The following is a 22,111-nucleotide window of genomic DNA, read 5'->3' as shown; positions in this document are numbered from 1 at the left end:
GGCTCCATGCACCGGGAGCCCGACATGGGATTTGATCCCGGGTCTCCAGGATCGCGCCCTGGGCCAAAGGCAGGCACTAAACCGCTGCGCCACCCAGGGGTCCCTAAGATTTTATTTATTCGGGACACCTAGTTGTGGGGAGCCTGCTTCTCTCTCTCTGCCTCTCTCTGCCTGTGTCTCTGCCCCCTCTCTCTGTGTCTCTCATGAATAAATAAAAAAAAAACGTTAAAAATTTTTATTTATTCATGAGAAACAGAAAGAGAGGAAGAGACATAGGCAGAGGAGAAGCAGGCTCCCCACAAGGGGCCTGATCCAGAGTTGATCCTAGCCCCAGGATCACACCCTGAGCGAAGGCAGATGCTCAACTGCTGAGCCACCTGGCAGTTTTTGGCTAACAGTTTGTCTTCGGTGTCTAGCATGTCCTGAGCTGTAGAAATATCCCTAAGCATGGCCTCACATTCACTTCTATCAAAGCCCTATGAGATTCCAGACCAGTTTTTAATGTTAATTCTTTTTTTTTCAATGTTAATTCTTGACATACACGAGCAAAGCAAATCTGGGGAAAAATAAAACTTTCCCTGAGCATAAAATTGGCAGAATATGGGATCCCTGGGTGGCGCAGCGGTTTGGCGCCTGCCTTTGGCCCAGGGCACGATCCTGGAGACCCAGGATTGAATCCCACATCAGGCTCCCAGTGCATGGAGCCTCCTTCTCCCTCTGCCTATGTCTCTGCCTCTCTCTCTCTCTCTCTCTCTCTCTGACTATCATAAATAAATAAAAATTTAAAAAAATTAAAAAAATATTATGTATAAAAAAATAAAATAAAATTGGCAGAATGTGATATATATTTATAGACTGGAAGCCATTATATGTTTCTCCCTTTCATTTGGGTCTTCAAGATAAATTATTTCCTTTCTCTCTCTGTAACTTCTTCTTCTTCTTTTTAAAATCTTATTTATTTATTTCAGAGAGAGAGAGCACAAGTGGGGGAAGGGACAGAGGGAAAGGAAGAAGCAGGCTCCCTGATGAGCAGGGAGCCTGACTCAGGGCTCAATCTCAGAACCTTAGGAGCTCATGACCTGAGCCGAAGGCAGAGGCTTACTGACTGAGCCACCCAGACACCCCTCTCTCTGGAACTTCTAAAATGTCAGGAAGACACTATGAAAATCCTGAAGGGTTTACACTTGCCACAGTGTCTAACCATGATGTGCTAGCTTCTACTGTTTTCACAGAACAAATAGACTTCACACTGAAGGCTTCACTAGTATAGAGATGTGCTCCTTCCAAAGTTGAATCAGTCCACAGTTGTGGAACTTAAAAAGGTGATCGATCATTCCTCCATTCCACCATTCCTATGGTGCATCTCTATTATGCACCATAGTCAATACACTTATTCATTCAACAAATATTTATTGAACATCTGTTAGACACTGATCTAGGCCTTTGGGATATAGCAAAAACAAGAGACAAACTCTCTGATCAGAAAGTTGGTGGCAAAGTGCAGGAGGGGGTTGAGCAGACCATGAAAGGTCTTTGCAAGCTACTGTCAGGTTAGAATATTATTCTGATGTGATTGGAAGGCACTAAATGAATTCAAACAGGGTATTGATCTGATCTGAAGAGAGTGATATGATCCCATTTGAAAGAAATTATTGTAGGTGCTAGATGGAGAATGGATTGGAAGAAACAAGAGTGGAAACAAAGTGACCAATTAGGAGACAGTAAAAGTGGCACAAGAGAGATGGTAGTGGTGTGAGTGAGGGTGATAGCAACTTAAAGGTAGAAGTAGATGAACTCAGGTAGAGGTTACTGAACTTGGTGAAGGAATGGATTAGGGTCAGGGGGGTGGCAGTGAAAGAAAAAGAAAAACCAAAGATTATATATATACGGCATCTTTCTTTTTTTAAGATTTTATTCATGAGAGAGACAGAAAGAGAGAGAGAGAGAGAGAGAGAGGCAGAGACACAGGCAGAGGGAGAGGCAGGCTCCCTGCAAGGAACCCAATGTGGGACTCGATCGGGGAACTCCGGGATCAGGACCTGAGCCAAAGGCTGACAGTCAACCACTGAGCTACCCAGGCATCCCCAAAGATCATTCCTAATCTCCAAATAAGTATGCTGAGTGGAAGAAGCCAGACAAAAGAAGAGAAACATAGTATACAATTCCAAGTATATGGAATTCTAGAAAATGCAAATAAATCTGAAGTGGCAGAAAGAAGATCAGTAGTCAGAGAGAATTGGGAATGAGAGGACCTGGGGAGGAGATAGAAGAAAGGGATTACAAAAAGAAGAAGAAGAAGGAAGAGGAGGAGGAGGAGGGGGGGGAGGAGGAAGGGAAGAAGGAGAAGGAGAAGGGGAAGGAGAAGAAAGGGACTACAAAGGAGTATTAGGTAGCTTTTGTAGTGATGGATATGTTTATTATCTTGATTGTGGGGAGTTTCCTGGCTGGAAACTTACCAAATTGCAAACTTTAACATATTCAGTATATTGCATGCCAGTCATACTTCAAGAAAGCTGTTTGGTTTGGTTTGGTTTTAAAAATCTATTTATTGGGGGATCCCTGGGTGGCGCAGCGGTTTGGCGCCTGCCTTTGGCCCAGGGCGCGATCCTGGAGACCCGGGATCGAGTCCCACGTCGGGCTCCCGGTGCATGGAGCCTGCTTCTCCCTCTGCCTGTGTCTCTACCTCTCTCTCTCTCTCTCTGTATGACTATCGTAAATAAAAAAAAAATCTATTTATTTATTTTAGAGAAAGAGAGAGAGCCCAAGTTGGGGCAGGGCAGAGCGAGAGAGAGCGAGAATTCCAATCAGGCTCCATGCTGGTTGTGGAGCCCTATCCCAGGCTTGATCTCATCACCCTAAGATCATGACCTGAGCTGAAATCAAGTTGGGTGCCTAACCAACTGAGCCACCTAGGCACCTAAGAAGGTTGTTTTAAAAGGAAAATACGGTGTCCTAGGTTTTTGACCTGAGCAACTACTTGAATGGTAATGTCTTTCACTGAGAAGAGAAAATTAATTTTTATGATACAGCCTGCATGCCATTTCAAAGCATCTGTATAGGAAAAATAATAATAATCCTCCCTCCTTGTGAAGAGACTATATTAGTTAGAGTATAGGTGTAAATGTTATAACAGAGATCCAAAATGACTGAAACAGGATAGAAGCTTATTTCTCTCTGTCACAGTTATCCAGACAGATGCAGTGTAGGATAAATATGTGAATTCCACAAGGCCAGAGTTCTCAGGCTCCTTCTATCTTATCCATATGATCCAAGATGACTCATCACCACCATGTCCATGGCCTACCTAGAAGGAAGGGGAAAAGGAAGGAGGAGACTCATTCACTGTCTTTAAAAAAGCCAAGTCCTAGAAATGGTAGGTATGGTTCTGTTCATACCACATTGGCCCAAACAGAATCATATGGCCATTCCTGGCTTAGGAAAGCCTGGAAATGTAGCTAATTATTATGGGCAACTATGTGTCTAGTTAAGTTAAACACCAAATATCCTATTATTATGAAAGGAAAACAGAAGATGAATTTAGGGGGTGGAAATTAGCAGTTTCTGACATTAGAGTTTTTCAGCTTACAAAGCCATGTTCTATTCATCAGGTCGTTTGATCTTTGCAACTTTGTAAGATAGATAGACCTTCAAGGGTTCATTTAGTTTGAGAAGAACTTTAACAGTTTCAGAACATTTACTGGCTGTAAGATCTAAGGAAAATTGCTTAATTTCCCAGAACCTCCATCTCTTTAACTATAAAATGGAGGTAATAGTATTTATGAGTTATCATGTGAATTAAATGAGATAATGCATGTAAAATTTCTGGTGTATAGTTGCACCTAATTAACAGTTGCTATTATTATGTGTCAAGTATTGCAAGAAGACAGATAAATAAAGGGCAGTTCATAGTACAGCAAGGTTCACAGATAAACAGAAAGTTATAAAAGAATATGAAAATTCTGCTATAGAGAGAGTAACTCCAGGAGCTGGAAAACACAGAGGAAAGTCTCCTAACCCAGGAGTCTTATAGGTTGGAGCCTTGTTTGGTTGCCAAGTAGGGGAGGAGGAGGGGGATGAGTCAACTAGGTGAAGGGGGTTAAGAGGTATAGACTTCCAATTATAAATAATTCACAGAGTTAAAAAGTATAATATTGAATATAGATATAGACAAACATTTATATAAAAAGAAGTTCTTGGCAAAGAAGGGAGAAAGGGATAGTGCTAATATTCCTAGAAGAGACAAAGACACCAAGGTGAGAAGCTGGTGTCTTCAGGGAAATATTAGTCGTTTGGTGTGGCTGGACTACAGTAGCTTATTAACTATGAAGTGAAGGCCAGAGAGATGGATGAGGGCCAATGGCAGAGGGCCTTCCAAGTCAAGCTCAAAAGGTTGGGATCTCTCCTCATCCAGTCACTGAGTTCAATAGAGTGCTACATGCAGAGGAGTGACTGGTCGCATTTATGCTCCAGAAGATTGCCATGATTACTTCATGTGGAGTGATTCCCAGCAAGCAGAAGATGAGAAACTAGGTCAGAACTGAAGCAGCCATCCACATCAGGCAAAGGGCACACAATTAAGGCAGTGGAAAAAGAGGAGAGCCCCAGAGTTCATCTGCTCTTCAAAATTTCTGTCCTGTCTTGAGCAAGTTCTCTCTTAACTCCACTGTTTTTGTATCAGCTTCCTAGATAAACATCTTCTTTGATAACATTTCTGTATAAGGGTGACCAACCATCATGTTTTGCTCGAGACTGTACCAGTTTTTGCACTAAAAGTCCTGTTTTCTGGGAAACCCTTCGATCCTGGGCAGGCCAGGATAGTTGGTAGCCCAAGCTTTAGAGGTTTATGGAGAGGCAGTGTGGTTTAATGGTTAATAGCAAATTCTGGAAGAAAATTTTCTGGATTCAATTCCTAAGCCCTCTCCTGTATTAAGTACAGAACCTTGAGCAAGTTAATTCACTTCTCTGGAGCACGGTTTCCCCACATGAAAAATGGGAGGATGCATGGTAGTGACCATATTATAGGATCATTGTGAAGACTACATAAGTTAATATACGAATATTTAAAATGGTGGCTGGAGCATTCTATTTGTTATGAGCATTTTGAAATTACAGCTGTTATAAACCTACCACCTTCTGGTTTATTTCAATTCTGTCCCACATATCCCCTTGCTCTGTCCTTTCTTGGATGCCTCCAGACCTTTCCCTTCAGCCTCTCAGTCATCCAAACTGAGGGTAGTTAGAAAAGGTAATTCTGTGACCCTGGAGACTCTCTGGCCTGTGGATAACCTCTGAGAAGATTAAATTGAATTAAAAAGAATTAAAGGTTTTTAAGACTCTCTCACAAGTGGGCTACTTCCTGATATCAAGAATGGGTAAGTCTCACCTGTTACCTTTGAAAATGAATTCTGCACAGTGGCCTGCCTAGGAGTAGGATGGGATTGGGCGGGGCATTTGTAAAGCTTGTATGGTAGTTCTGGGCCTGAGTGATCCTTTCCAAGTGACACATTTGCCAAGAAACTCTGAGGTAGCTCTTCTAGTTAACAAAGTTAGGTTTGGAGCAGGGACCTTTCTAGGAGAGAAAGGGGAACCTTAGCTGTGCCTACCAAATGAAACAGTCATTGGAAACTACAAGGAGAGGAAGTGACTTGTCGTAAGCAGGAACTGGTGGTGGCTTTTCCCAGGCACCTTGCCACATCTGATTCAATCTGTTTATGAAAAGTCCAAAGAAAGTGAATGTTTTAAATCAGTCTGGTGATTTAAACCTGTGTAAGAGATGAGGCTGGGTAGCAGAGCATAACAAAATCTGGATGTCAAAAAAAAAAAAATCTGGATGTCTATCCCACAGCTCACCAGAGAAAGTGAGAGTGTGGAGCTGGCCAGAGGTGAAAGCCAAGAACAGGAGATGTGCCCAAGAATAGAAAAAGAATAAAATCAGGGAAATCAAATCTAATGGACGACCCATGCCTCCATCACCCTGGCTCACCCCAAGCAGAAAAAGTTCACGGTCCTTTAGAAGAGGAAGAGGAATACAATGGGGTTGGGTAGAAATCTGGACAAAACCCTGTATGCATTTTATAAATAGGCACCAAAAAAGTACCAGTACAGAGAAATGTTTTTCCAACCTCAGAGCTGTACCTAAGATAAGGTGACTAACATTTTTCCCCAGAGCACATACACTTAGAAGCTCCAAGCATTTTTATTTTAAGTAAGTTCCATGCCCAGCATTGAGCCCAATGCAGGGCTTGAACTCACAACCCCGAGATCAAGGCCTGAGCTAAGATCACGGGTCACATGCTTAACTGACTGAGCCACCCAAGTGCCTCTCCAAAAGCTTTTCTTTTTTTAAAAGATGTATTAATTTATATTAGAGAGAGAGCATGCCTGTGAGTCATGGGGGGGGGGCAGAAGGAGAGGGAGAGAATCTCAAGCAGACTCCTTGCTGAGCATGGAGCCCGATTAGGGGGGGGCTCAATCTCATGACACTGAGGCCACAACCAGAGTCTAAATCAAGAGTTGTACACTCAATCAACTGAGCCACCCAGACACCCCTCCTCCAAGTTTTTAAACAAAAATTTCTTTTCATTGTAAGAAGCTAAAATTTTTAATATTTTTCTTTTATAAATCAGGACATAAATGAGCGTAGCACACAGTAAGCAAGAAACTTAGTTGAAATAGGAAGCCCCACATCTTGACCTTGTTGCTAATACTCATAAATATCCACAAGCAACTCCAGACTTACATTTAGGTTAGCTTCCACAGTGGAAAGAGTCAATGACTTTTTCCTTCATAGCTCCAGAAAGAGCCTCAGGATTGAATTTCCCTGACCCACTTGGGTAATTGCCCATTTTTATAACAATCACAATAGCCTGAAATATAGAATGCTCTGATTGATTAGGTGCATTCCTGGAAGGTGAGGGGTATTTCTCATCCAAAAAGCACATGGACTAAAGGTGAGTAGAAAATGTCTTCTTTACAAAAGAATAAAGTATAATTATCAAAGGAAAAAGCAATTGGTGTCACAAAGAGAAAAAAAAAACAGATGTCCAGTATTTCAATCCTCTCTCCGAACGAATAGGTCAATTCCATTTCAATGGGCACATAAGCTTCATGATTGTGAACCCATATTCTTCTCCAGATGGTGATGGTCAGGACCTCAAGGAAACAGGCCCGCATTGCACTGGAGTCCTTGGATCCAATGGACACTGAAGAATACCATCCTAAAGGACTGAATCTAAGATTTAATGTTGCTCAGAGACAATAAGACTGTCTCTCAGTTTCATTAAAGACAAATTATAACTGTGGATAAGGATGTGGAAGTTACCACTTCCTTTTGTCCCCTCAGCTAAGGTCAAATGCCTCAGCCTGGGTTTGGGAAGATGGCAAAGTGTGGTTGGCTATGGGTGAGTAGCCTCTGTGACCTCACAGGGCTTTGCCTTTCTAACCACAGTGATTAGTAGAATACCTAAGAGGTCACAAGCTGGAGTACTTCCCTCTGGAATACCAGAATCTGGAGGCAGAAGGCCATATAGAATTGTGAAACAAACTCTCCAAGAGACCCTATTAATCCATCCATCTGTGCTCTGCCATCTAAAGTGGATCCTGTATAAAATTTCCTGAAAAGAATCCTAGGCTAAAAGAGCTGGAAGGGATCTTTGAAGTCCTCTAGTCTACCACCTCCATATACAGTTGAGGAAAATGAGTCTCATAAAAAATTGACTTAGCAGGGATGTAGCAAATTGCTTTCCAAGCTCAGAGTCTTGGAGTCCCTTCCAGAGTTCCTTCTACTCTATGTTGTGGCCTTTCTTGGATGGATTCCAGCAGTACTATTGAGTTTCAAATAGAAGGCTCCATTTGTCTTGGGAATATGGAACTCCTCTTTGTAGCCACTTACCCTCAATTGTGCTTAAACATCCAGATCTTGAAAAGGGCCCCAATCCCAGAGCACCAAGAGATGAGACAGAAAAAGCCCTGGGGCTCTTCTCCCTAGAAGCAAGAAGAACCTGGTCTTCTTTTAGACATGGACTATGAACTGGGAATTTTGGGTACTCCATAAATACACTAAGCTGTCTGGAATATCCTTGACAGTGTATAGTAATTATTGTACCTATGAGGTGTTTTATTCTGGATCAGGATGAACACAATCACCTCAGCATCTTAACGGGGCTAATCACCCTCAAAAGGTTAAGAACCACCACACTAAAGTGATCTTCCAAATGTGGTTTGACATCAGAATTTCCAAGGAAGCTTTAAAAGCACTGTTACCTGGGCCCCTCCTCCTGGAGTGGTGGACTCAGTGGATCTGGGCTGGAGGCCAAAGAATCTGCATCTTTTAGAAGCTCACAGGCTTAGCAGCTGTAGCTCTAGAAGAAAATATTAATGGAAACACTTTCTTGGAATTAAAAAGGAAAAATTACCTTAGGACTTATCACTTTGATGCCATTTTGTTGTAAATGCCTCGGGTGTTTATGACAGAGAAATATTAGAATTCCTGGAAAGAAGGGAGAATTGGAACTCAAGAAGCCATAGAGAAAACGGGATTCAGAAAAAGGCTGAGGTTCTGTGATAGCGCAGGGTGACCACAGCATACACCCAGGGAAATCAGCTCTTAGCCCATACTTTGTCTCCCTGACTCTACCCTCCTGGGATTGTCAGATTCTGTAAATCCCCAGTGCCCAGGGCAGACGAGCATCAGTGCCAATCCACCATTTCTTGGTGTTTTTATAGTTACAGAACAAAAAACTTTGCATATTTTGTTCATGTATGCAGGAAACAAATATTTAAATGCCTATAGGATGATGGGTTCTATTCTAACAGTGAATGAACAGGACACTCTCCCAGGCCTCAGGATTTTAGCAGCTCCATCACACTAGTTTCTCTTCTATTTCTAGAACACAACATGCATGTTCTTCCCTCCAGGCCTTCTATGTGCCTGTTCTCCAGAGCATTCTTACTTGCACTCGGCCTGGCCTCTGCCTTGAAGTCTGTGGGTGGAGGGGGGCTGTTTGGGGGAGTCAGCAGTGACCATCTGCCTTCTGCTAGGGGCTTGATCCCAGGGTTCGGTATGGAGTTCCTCATGGGACTCTGTCTGTGTCTCTGCCTCTCTCTGTGTGTCTCTCATCATTCATTCATTCATTCATTCATTCTGGGCACCTGTGTGGTGCAGTCGGTTAAGACTGGACTCTTGGTTTCAGCTCAGGTCATGGTATCAGGGTAATGAAATTGAGCCCTGTGTCAGCTCCATGCTCTATAAGGAATCTCCTCCCTCCCTCTCCCTCTGCCCCTCCCACTCATGCTCTTGGTTGCTCCCTTTCTTTCGCTCTAAAATAAGTAAATCTTTTTTGAAAAATTAACTCATACAATAACTATTTATTAAATGAAAACAGGGACGCCTGGGTGGCTCAGCAGGTTGGGCATTTGCCTTTAGCTCAGGTTCTGACCCTAAAATCATGATCCTAAAATCAGCCCCACATTGAGGTCCCTGCTCAGCTGGAGACTGCTTCTCCCTCCCCCTCTGCCCCTATCCCCTACCACCACCACTTGTGTTCTCACTCTGCTCACTCTCTCTCTCTCTCTCTCTCTCTCTCAAGTAAATAAACCTTTTTGGGGGTGCCTGGGTGGCTCAGTGGTTTAGCGCCTGCCTTCAGCTCAGGGTGTGATCCGGGGATCCAGGATCGAGTCCCACATCGGGCTCCCTGCATGGAGCCTGCTTCTCCCTCTGCCTGTGTCTCTGCCTCTCTCTCCTTGTCTCTCATGAATAAATAAATAAAATATTTTTTAAAATAAATAAACTTAAAAAAATAAATGAAAATATAAATCCTATAAGAGGGAAAGAAATTTAGCTTCCTGCTCCTGACCCCTGATTCTCGATTCTTTTTCCCACAGGTAAATACTCTTAGCCCTTACATTCTCTAGATATTCTCTGCTGTCTTGTGGTTCCATGTAATTATTTATTAACTGGCTATCTCCTGTACCAGGCTGCGAGTGGTACTGTGTCTATTTGTTCGTTGCCTTTTCCCTGGTACTTGGCGCATGATCAGCATCTTAGATACTGGTGGAGTGAATGTAAGTATGTTAAAAGAACAGAAAGAAGGAGTCAGTATCTATACTGCCAGCTCTTGTATATTTCTGTGCCTCTGCTCAGCACGGAGCACACAGTGAACTCTACTGACACTCCTGTGCTCCCTTAACTTTTGGTGTAGACCTCTGCAAGGGCAACCTCTCTCGTGGTACTGAAATTATAGTTCTCATCTGCCCATCTCTCCCCAGAGGCTGTGCACCGCTAGAGGCCAGGCCCTTCAATCTGTGCTAAACTTTTGGACTGGGTGCTTATCTAACCTGACTCACTGGACTGCTGGCTCCTTTGCAATTCTGTTCTCAAACTTCACTTTGCAGCTTGTCAGAGCAGTTAGGAGTTGTTATTTTTCCAATGAAAACTAGTTAGTGTCTTCTTCAGAATCTCTAGAAAGATGCACTTCCCTTGATCTTTACTGCAGATTCTCATTTCTTTAAGGACTCAGTTTCCTCATCTATAAAATGGGGATAAGCATGCCAGCCTTCCAGGATTGTTGTGAAAATTAAATGAGGTCTTGTGTGAAAACACTGAGCGCATCAAGGCAGCTGTTCATTTCCCCACTCACTTTCAGCAAGAGTCTCTGTGCCTGGTTTTTTAAAAAGATTTTTTAAAATTGTATTTTATTTATTTGAGAAAGAGAGAGAGAGAGCACAACCAAGGAGACAGAGGGAGAAGTAGTCTGCCCACTGAGCAGGGAGCTCAATGCAGGGCTCAATCCCAGGACCCTGGGATCATAACGTGAGCCGAAGGCAGACACTTGACAGACTGAGCCCCCCAGGGCTGTTTTCCTGTGCCTATTTTCCTGAAAAGGAGAAGTCTCTGCAGGGGAAGTAGTGTCTTGCAGACAGGAATTTTAATTCCAACCCAAGTTCAAATATTTTTGAGACAATGAGATGAGAATCATTAATAAAGTAAAACAAAAACAAAAACCCACCAAAACCACCCTCTTTGAACAATGACTTGAAATATAATGATGGCAGGTCAAAGAAGTTGCTGAGTGATCATCCTCAGGGAATACAAGGATTCGGGAGGTCCCTCAAGACCATGTGCATTCTGGTTCCTGTCCACCCCCCATCTCATCTTGCAGGTGAGACTGCCTTCCTCCCCTCCAGGCTTTAGCCACATTGAGCCTCCTTTGTTCCTCCGGCTCACACTGTTGATGCCAGGCCTTTGCATATGGTCTTCCATCTGCCCATCACTCGCTTATCCAATACTCCAAGCTTTAAACATTTCTTCCCTGGGAAGTCTTCTCTTTACCTCCTGAGCCTGATGAGGTCACTGTGCCATAGGCTGCCCTATAGATCCCTGTTTTTCCCCTTTCGTAGCACTCATTATAGATATGAATTTCCAGAAGGCCTTCATCCAAGCATGTATTTATGCAACAATTATTTACAGACTTCCTGCAATGTGCTGGGCATGATTCCGGCAGCTTGGGGAGGTAGTGATAGGCAAGATAAGCAAGATAAGCATGTTCATGATGCTTTCTAGCCAGAGAGACAGATAATAAACTGACAAATTAATATAGGGATTTCTGCCTTACTTGTTGTTGCATTTCCAGAATTGGACATTGTACCCAACACATAGTAGATCTTCCATGAATACTTGTTGAGGTGAAGGAAAAGAGGTGAGGGAGAATGGCAGTTAGCCTCAGGGAAGAGGCAGGAGTGACCAGTGTCAGAGCCAACACCACTAACCACCACAGGATCATTTCACCCTGAAGATCTGCTCAATTTAGGGCAGGTCCCTAAGGAGGGACCAAAATCGGTGGAAGCCTACCTTCCCCTATTGGTCTACAAGAACATGAGCCTAGGGAGCGGAAGCAGTGGCTTTGCTCTATTTCTGTCCGCCTGCTCCTGTGTAGGAATGTACAAATGGGAACAAATGAATGGGGAAAAGCCTCAGATTTGCCAAGCGATCTTATCTACTCCCGTGCATTCTTGTGCCAGAGACTGGCTAGCTGGTTGCCAAATTTACTTCCTCTTTCTCATGGACACCTACCTAAATAACAACTTCCTACACTTCTTATAGTTAGGTATGACCTAAGTGATAGAATCTTCCATGCACCATCCTTCATGCTCTTTTCACCATCACAGCGACCTTGAAAGCTTGTGTATTAAAGAAGGCTTGTAAAGATACAAGATGGAAGGACGTGGGTCCCTGAACTGCTACTTGGAAAGGTGTCTCCCATTTATTAGGGCTTCCCATTTTGGACTTAGCCTGAGTGAGAAATAAGCTATTGTGATAGGCCCCAAAGGATAGGAGTTTGCCTGTTAGAATAGCTAGTGCTGAGGCAGCCTGGGTGGCTCAGCGGTTTAGCATCACCTTCAGTCCGGGGTGTGGTCTCAGAGACCCGGGATCGAGTCCCACGTCGGGCTCCCTGCGTGGAGCCTGCTTCTCCCTCTGCCTCTCTCTCTCTCTGTGTGTGTCTCTATAAATAAAAATTAAAAATATTAAAAAAAAGAATAGCTGGCGCTGTCATAACTCTGTAATTCCTCCCTCTCTCTAAGCCAATGACACCTCTCCAGCCCAGAGCCCATCCCTAGGCTCAAGACTTGGCTCTATATCTATGCACTGAGCATCTCTTCTGACAAGGTGGTCACTACTTTATTTTGTTAAAACTTTATTTTTTGGGATCCCTGGATGGCGCAGTGGTTTGGCGCCTGCCTTTGGCCCAGGGCGCGATCCCGGAGACCCGGGATCGAATCCCACGTCGGGCTCCCGTTGCATGGAGCCTGCTTCTCCCTCTGCCTGTGTCTCTGCCTCTCTCTCTCTGTGACTATCATAAATAAATAAAAATTAAAAAATAGTTCTTAAAAAAAAACTTTATTTTTTTATTTGGGAGGGAGTAAGAGAGAGCACAAACAGGCGGAGGGGCAGAGGAGCAGGCTCCCCACTAAGCAGGGAGCCCCATGGTGGGCCCAATCCCAGGAATCCCAGATCACAACCTGAGCAAAGGCAGATGCCCAACCGACTGAGCCACCCAGGCCCCACAGTGGTTACTACTTCAGACTTAATACAACCCAAACTAAGCTTGCTATCTTCACTTCCAACCAGCATCTCCTTCTCCAGAATGGCCAATCTCAGTGGATGGCACCACTTTCTACCAAGGTATACAAACCTAAATCTCAGTCATCCTTAACTCCCTTTCCTTTTCTCTCATCCTCTACGTAGATACCTCTTGAATTCATATACTTCTCTTCTTATCCGCTGCTATAACCATCAGACCTGGATACTGTCTCAGCCACCAACCAATCAGTCTCCCTATGCAACTGTAGCTACCCTTCTGGCCCATTTTCTACACTACAGCCCGAGTCATCTACCCAAAAGTAGATCTGATCATGCCACCTCCTATCTATACTCATGTGAAAACCCTGCACTGGCTCTCCATCACACTGAGAAACCAATCCAAAATCCCTGGCACAGTTTTGAAGGTGCCTGTATAATCTGGCCTGGTCTTTCTCTGTAGCCTCTTCATCGCTTCTACTAACTCCAACCCAGCTGTCTACACTCCTGTCACACCAAACTCACTTAAGTTCCTCATTCACATCATCCTCTCTCTCTCTGTTCTGTTATCTCCTCTTACTCTTAATAACCTCCCCTCTTCCTTTGGACCATAGCTGTTCATCCTGCCTTACGTTGAATTTTACTTCCTCAAGGAAGTGGCCCCCTTAACCCCTGGAACAGTCTCATTCACCTGGAACCTCCTACCGCCCATCATAACTGTCTTGACTCAACTATTGTGATTTGTTTAATTGTCTCACTTCCCTGTTAGAGTGCAAGCTCCTAGGGGGCAGGGCCTGGGTCCTGTTCACTCTTGTGTGTTTAGCTTCTAGAACAAAGTAGGAATCACTGTATGTCTTTAAATGAGTGCACATGAGAGCAGTGAACTAGTTCAATCATTGTGAACTTAAACTCACAATATAGACCCCTTGGACAGCTTCTTAGGAATATCAGGGTTCTTTTATGATAGCAAAGAGTTAATTCTCAGTTTCTCTGCAGTCTGAGTCAGAGTGATTAGCCTGGCTTATTAATGAGGAAATGGAACCCCAGGGGAGCAGGTGCTCTGCCCCAGGGAGGCAGCAAGGTGAGGTAGTCACAGGGCTCCAGCTCTGACCACACTACTTCTACCTCCCCCTCCTACTTTTCTTGTTTCTGAGCAATTGGCAGAAACGTAATGTCATGACACATTGGGGATTTCTTTCTTCCATTGCATTTTTTTTATGTGACTCCAGCCTGGGGGTTGGGGGAGCACAGGCCAAGGGAGAAGGGAGGCGGGTGGTGGGGAGGTTACTGCCACATTCCTCAGCGGCCTCCGTTTGCATAGCTCTGAGAAAGAAGGAAGTTAGCAAGCTTTGGCAAGAACACTGGGCATTCAGCTCCCATTCTGGCAGCTGCAGAGGCTGAGCCTGAACACACGCTCTGCCAAGGCCAAGGAGGCAGGCTCTCTCTCTCCTGGCTCAAGCTGCCAAGACGAGGTGGAGAAGGTCAAGGCCTTGGCCTAAATGGGGGATCACAGAAAGAGTCCCCTTCTTTCTGCCCAGCCTAGCAGCCAGTTGGCCATGAGCTGTTAAGTATATGCATATATGGTGGAGGTGGGAATTAGTGTCAGGGCCTCAGTGCAAAAATCTTTCCAGGTTGGAGAGCAGCTTTGGGCATTAGATAGCCCAAGGGCTATCTCGGCCCCTCACTCACCCCACACATATTGGAGGGGCAGTCCCTGAGCAGATGTCCCCACCCAGCCGTTGGGACCACTGCCATCACATTCCAGAGAAGGTCAAGCACCCCAGAGCGTGGCTTGAGAAAGAGCGTGAGGCCCCACTCACCATGGAAACTAGGGTTCCTAGGAAAAGGTCACATATTTGATGTGGCTGTCATCCAGGCACCTTAAATGCAGCACTGTTCCTGTTTTCCTGAGGACACCCGCCAGCAAAGAAGCCCTGAGACAATGGGGGTGGCAGCTGACCTGTTTGCCACTTTAGGCATGTCCGTGTCACAGTTACCCCTTCTCAGCAGAGCCCAGGGCTGTAACCACTTACCCAGCCTGACTCCAACCTGCACCCACTGGGACAACCCAGCAGGCTGAGCTATGAGTCTGGCAAGGACACGGCTGGGCCAAGAATCTGGAGAAGGATGTGCCCACAAAATCCACGAGTATTAAAAGTAGCAGAGGGCTAGAAGTCAGAGCTTCTTAATAGCTCTCGTGGACTGGCTACTTACTGTACACCAGGCACTGTGATAAATGTTTTTTTTTTTTTTTTTTTTTATTTATGATAGGCACACAGTGAGAGAGAGAGAGAGAGGCAGAGACACAGGCAGAGGGAGAAGCAGGCTCCATGCACCGGGAGCCCGACGTGGGATTCGATCCCGGGTCTCCAGGATCGCGCCCTGGGCCAAAGGCAGGCGCTAAACCACTGCGCCACCCAGGGATCCCTGTGATAAATGTTTTATGTGCATTATAATACTCACAAGAACCCTAAGAAAACTGAAACTTTGAAAGGTTAAATAATTTGTTCAAGATTATTATACAACCAGAAAAATGGCATGGTTAGGCTCTGAGCTCAGCTTTGTCTGATCAAGAGTCTAAGCTCTTTTTAAAAATTTTTTAAATTTAAATTCAGTTAATTAGCATATAGTGTATTATTAATTTCAGAGGTAGAGTTCAGTGATTCATCAGTCTTCTATAACACTCAGTGCTCATCACAGTGCCCTCCTTAATGCCTGTCACCCAGTTATCCTGTCCCCCCACGCTGCTCCCTTCCAGCAACCTTTAGTTTGTTTCCTATGATTAAGAATCTCTTATGGTTTATCTCCACAGAGTCTCAACTCTTAACCTCTACTCTACCTTCACTTGTTCATTTATTCATGCATTCATTCATTTATTTCATTGTCCATTCACTCATGCATGCATCAGACATTTAGTGAGAGCCTCTGATATGCTAGCAGTTGTACTGGGTGCAGGCATCCAGAGCTGTGAAAGGACATGCTCCACTACTCCAAGAGTTTACAGTGAGTGAAGTAGATGAGTAAACAATGACAATACATGGTGTGACAAATACCATGAGAGAGGAACACCAAAGCTGCTATAAGAAGAGGACTAATTTTCTTTGCATTGTCCAAGGCTCAGTGCTGTGAAAGTACGGAGGAGGGGTGATGAACACACCGGGACTGAGTGTGGGTGGCAGACTTTCTCTAGAAGGTGCCCAAACATGCACCTGGAAGAGGATGCTTGTACCTGTAGGGTTGAACTTGTCTCAGACTTCTTTAGGCCTGGAGTCTCAGGATCCAAAGTTCCAGCCACTGGACAGAAGCAAATATTTCCTCCCAGATGAACCTGATCAAGCCATCCATCCCAAGCACAGGGCTTCCCAGGGCCACCCAACCAACTCAGCATCACTAAAGAAAGAGAAGTCAGGCCTTCCTAGAGAGCCTTGGGTTGAGGTCATGGCTTACCTAGCTAGCCTTAACCCAGACACTAGGAACATAAAAGAAGAACCAACTGGTAGCTTCTTCTTTCTTTCATGGTCCCAATGAAGCTGGCCTGCTGTCAAAACCAAGGGTCAGCAGAAACAAAAGTAGTCCCTCATTAAAAGGAAGCCAATCCAGTGACTTCTAGGTCAGGCAAGAAAAGAATGGTTGGTAAAAGGGTGACTTAATTCCTCCCGTCTGTCTGGTTCCTACACCCACATCATATGTCTTTGGGGAAGTCTCCCACACAGGCTATGATCCATTAACTACAGCAGTCCAGCCCTGAAAGGAGCCCTTCTCCTTAGATGCCCTGTTGGTTAGTAATGGCCAAGATGCTGGGGGGGGGGGGGGAAGAGGGGGGGATGGAGAGAGGGAGGGGTGCAGGGGGGAGGGAAGCAGGGAGGGAGGGAGAGAGGGATGTTCTCTGAAGAGCAAGAGGGCAGCTGACTTCCTTCACAGCTGTGTGGGTGGCAGTGAGCTAAGAGGTCCCTGATCTCTTTTCCATCAATCAAGAGCCAATCAAGAAAAAATGTGCCATTTAAAAAGTTCAAAAAGAAAATCCAAACCACAACAACCTCCAAATTATATTAATTTGGTGGTGGTCTCACATTCCGGAAACAAATCATGGAAGGGGACAATTCTAACTCCCTCTTCCTGTTCATGAATGAGGTTAGCCTTTTTTTCCCTTTTCTCCAGGGTCTGTCTTCATGGAGCTTCACTGCCTGGTGCCCTGTTCCCTGGAGGCCTGGCCTGGTCTGGGCACTTTATCACAGCAAGGAGGAAAATACAGAGGTTTCTCCTCTCTTCTCTTTTGGGAGGATGGTGGCCAAGATGGGAGTCTATGGTCACTGAGGAGACTAGGCCCTCCTGGGAAGGGTCAGAAGCAAAATTGCATTAGCTGACAGAAGTCCTGTGCAACATAGTGTACCTCTCAGAGCCTCTTGGCTCTTATTCATGAAACTGGGGATAATAATACTACCTGAGGCACTATGAGAATTAAATATGATGCTATAATAGGAACACACTTTAGAGCCATGAAACACCAAGTTAATGTCAGGTGTCCTTACTGTTTCTGTTTTCAGATCCTTCTTATTTACACTCTTGCCTCTTTTTTTTTTTCTTCCTTGCATCCCCCCTCCCTTTCATTGTCTTCTCTGCAGTGCCCTCCTTCACTCCATATGGACTTATTATGTCCACAAAAAATTTTTTATTACGATGGCTGCTGTGAACTCCTCCCCCATTCCTTCACATTTTGATGAATAGAATCATCCTCTACTCAGTTTCTCAGGTTAAAATCCAAGAAGTTGTCTTCAAACACCCACATTCCACCCACATGTCTCACAGGTGATTCCTCCAAAACATATCCCGAATTTGACCATTTCTCACCACCACCTCTCCTACCACTGTAACCCTGGCCACCAGCATGTCTTCCCTGGATGACTGCAGGGGCCTCCGAACTGGTCTCGCTTCTTTCACTTTTGCCCCCTTGAACCCCTTTTGTGCATAGCAGAATCATATTTTAAAACATAAATCAAATAATATCATTCACCTGCTCAAAACACTCCGCTGGCTTCCAAATGGTTTACCATAGGGATCCCTGGGTGGCGCAGCGGTTTAGCACCTGCCTTTGGCCCAGGGCGCGATCCTGGAGACCTGGGATCAAATCCCATATCGGGCTCCCGGTGTATGGAGCCTGCTTCTCCTTCTGCCTATGTCTCTGCCTCCCTCTCTCTCTCTCTGTAACTATCATAAGTAAATAAATAAAAATTTAAAAAAAATGAAAAAAAAAAAAAAACAAATGGTTTACCATAGTCTACAAGGCCCTACATAATCTCGTTCTTGCCTTCCTCTTCAACCTTCAATGGCTATACTACAGCTCAGGGGTGTCTTTCTGTCCTTCATACAAACTACACTTATTTTTGTCTTAGAGCCTTGATATGCCTCATCTCATCTTGTCTTGGTTCAGATGTTACCTCCTCAGAGGGACCTTTGAGCTGCCTATATAAATTAATTCTGTCCCCAATGACTCTTCAGCACATCATTCTTTTGTGTGTGTGTGTGTGTGTGTGTTACTTATTTCTGAGGTTATCCTATTTCATTATTTATACATGTATTATTGGTCCATGTTTCAGTCTCATCCACCAACCTCCAGTGGCAAGAACAATACTTGACACATGATAAATGCCCACTCAATTTTATGGATGAATGAATGAATGCCCTTGCTCCAGAAGCACTTCTCTCTCTTTTCTTCCCCTACCCTTGCTCCAATCAAAATGCCCTCTCCTTCAGAGCATGGATTTCATTCGGAAAGTGATAGGGAGGTCTCCACAAATATTTGCTGAATGAATGAAGCTAAGATGAATTATACCAACAAAGAATGTCAGCCTCTTGATGCTTAGCTATTCCCAGAAGCATCAGCATTCTCAAACTGGAAGCTTGAATTTCAGGCATTGTTGACAAAGGGAAGAATTTCAGGCCAGCCAAGTTGAAGTGATATATTTGGATAGAATTGCTGTTCCAGGGCTTCTTAAACCCATGATTATTTATTAAGACCCTTTATTATTTTTTAAAGATTTTATTTATTTATTCATGAGAGACACAGAGAGGCAGAGACACAGGCAGAGGGAGAAGCAGGTTCCATGCAGGGAGCCCGATGTGGGACTCGATCTGGGCACTCCAGGATCACTCCCTGGGCCGAAGGCAGGCGCTAAACCGCTGAGCTACCCAGGCATCCCTATTAAGACCCTTTCCTTTAAAGCTCCTTTGAAACCACAGTTGACATTAAATGTAAAACAGTGATTGAGAAGCACTGTTTGTGTCTAAGGAAAAAATTGTGGACCAGGAATCAGGAGGCTGGGTTTCAATGCCCAGTGTGCCTCTAATTAGTTCCTTGGACAAGTTGCTAAAGATTATTAACACTTACTGAGTATCTAACATGTGCCTGACCCTGAGCTAGGCACTTCCTTCACAGATACCATTTTTGCAACTCCTCAACGTGGATATATTTAGTATTTCTTTTATAGGCTGGGAGAGAGGTTCAGAGAAGTCAGGTATCATATATGAGGGCACTCCCTAATAAACAGTGGAGCCTGGACTCAGACCCAAGATTGTAGCAGCCCGCGCTCCCATTGCTTCCCCTGTACACTGATAAGGCACCTCACACCTTCTCGCATGAATTTGTAAACTGGGGGGGGCAGGGGAAGAAACTCTTGGGCTTTAAGGAATTGCTTTCTGAAATCCCTTTCATGTGAGCTCTTCACTGTAGTCTTATTTTTGGATGAAAACAGGAAGAAGAGAAAACAAGTCTGGCCATAAGAACTCATTTAGGGGGGAGCCCTGGGTGGCTCAGCGGTTTAGCACCTGCCTTCCGCCCAGGGTGTGATCCTGGAGTCCTGGGATCGAGTCCTGCATTGGGCTCCCTGTGAGAAGTCTGCTTCTCCCTCTACCTATGTCTCTGTCTCTCTCTCTGTCTCTCTGTCTCTCATGAATAAATAAATAAATCTTTGAAAAAAAAAAAAAGAACTCATTTGGGAATGTAACTTAGTAGTTAGAGTGAAGGTTTGGGAGTTAAGATCCTAAGTTAACATCTAGATTTTGCCACCTTACCTTAGGTATCCACAACATAGGTAATCAGAGCACCTGCCTCCTAGGTCATGATGAGATGCAACCGAGATGATGTTGGTAGAGTGTGAGGCCCAGGGGGCCCAGGTCAGGGAGCACTTCCTTGACTATCAAATATTTGCTAGCTTAATAATGATTATTATGAACATTATAAAAGAAAGTATGGTAAAGGCAGCCAAAGGGGAAGGACATAGGTGAAGAGGTAGGTGCTTCTCAGTGCACAGGAGAGCCAGATTACTGCTAGCCAATCTTGAGAAGAGGCTCCCAGAGCCACATCAGCCAAGTAGATGCCCAGTGAGGGCTCTGTTGAAGCTGAGGGAGCTCCCAGCAGCCGCAGCAGCAGCAGGAGAGAGCTCCTGAAAGGCAGGAAGCCCAGAGGCCGCAGGAAACATTAGCTGGAAAGTGTGTTTGAAAGGCTGAACCTGGTGTAAGATTGGAGCAGGAGAGCCCCACAAAGAGTTCAGAGTAACTCACTGCTCCATAGTTATTTCTGACATCTGTACTATTTCTCTGATTACCAAAGTAATATACTGGTACTTTACAGAGCTTTATATAATGCAAATAGCAAAAGAGTCCCCTATCCAGGTTGTGAAAAGTCTTTTTATTGCAGTTTAATATGTACAGAGAAATGCACAAAACATTTTCAGTGAATTTTCTCAAAGTGAATACTTCCTGGTAGCCAGCACCCAGATTGTGGAACAATGTTAATCAAGTGGCCAGAAGTCACCCTGTCTTGCCCCTTTCCAATCACTGCTGATCCCAACAGGAATTTCTTTTACTGTAGATTAGTATTACCTGTTTTAAAATTTTATTTTTATTGTTTTTAAAAATATTTTATTTATTTTAGAGGAAGAGCATGCACGAGTGAGGGAGTGGGGGGAGGGGCGGAGGGAGAGGGAGAGAATCTCAAGCAGATTTTGTGGGCAGCACAGACCAAGGCAGGACTTGATCCCATAACCCCTGAGATCATGATCTGAGTTGAAATCAAGAGTTGGATGCTTAGCCGACTGAGCCACCCAGGTGCCCCCTGTTTTAATATCTTAAATGAATAGAATCACATAGAATGTACCCTTTTGTGTCTGGCTTTTTTCACTCAGCATTATGTTGTAAGATCAATCCATATTGCTATCTAGTATTTCATCACGTAAGATATACCACAATTTGTTTGATATTTCATTTCATTGTCAAATATTGATGGCTTTAGGGGTAGTTTTCCAGTTTTTAATTTTTGTAAGCTGCTTTTAAGCTATTGTAAACTATTTTTAATTATTTTATGTTAAGATCACTCTTGTATATGTCTTTTGGTAAATATATGTACTCAATTCTCTTGTATATACCCCTAGGAATGAATTTGCTGGGTTATAGGATGTGTATATATTCAGCTCCAGTCTAGTCTCCAAAGTTTTAAAACATACTCAGATATAAGATCTCTGTGTGGGTTCCTGGAGAAATTTGAGAGTATCACAGTTCTCTAAGAGAAAAGGATGAGGAGGGAGCAGTCCAGTAGCACTTGTCCAATGACCTCCCAATGGATCTCTCTGCCTCCAATCTACCCAGGACACCATGGCCAGATGACCTACCCCTAATTTCACATTTATCCCGTCATCTCCACCCATCCTCCCCAACAGCTCTTTAAACCCAACCACACTTCCAGGGCAGCATTGGATCACATACCTGCCCACTTGCCAGCCTTTGACTAGATTTTAGTCATTTCTTATTTTCATTCATCCATATTGACAAATATTGGAAGCCTATGATTAGTGCAATGTACATATCCCTACCTTCATAAAGCTAGCATTCTAGTAGGAAGAGATAGACAATCAACAAATAAGAAAATGGGGACGCCTGGGTGGCTCAGCGATTGAGCATCTGCCTTTGGCTCAAGGTGTGATCCTGGGGTCCTGGGATCGAGTCCCACATCAGGGTCCCTGCAGGGAGCCTGCTTCTCCCTCT

Source organism: Nyctereutes procyonoides, unplaced genomic scaffold (genome assembly GCF_905146905.1).
Source record: "Nyctereutes procyonoides isolate TBG_1078 unplaced genomic scaffold, NYPRO_anot_genome, whole genome shotgun sequence".
Classification (NCBI taxonomy): Eukaryota; Metazoa; Chordata; class Mammalia; order Carnivora; family Canidae; genus Nyctereutes; species Nyctereutes procyonoides.
Note: the sequence above shows the minus strand (reverse complement) of the source record.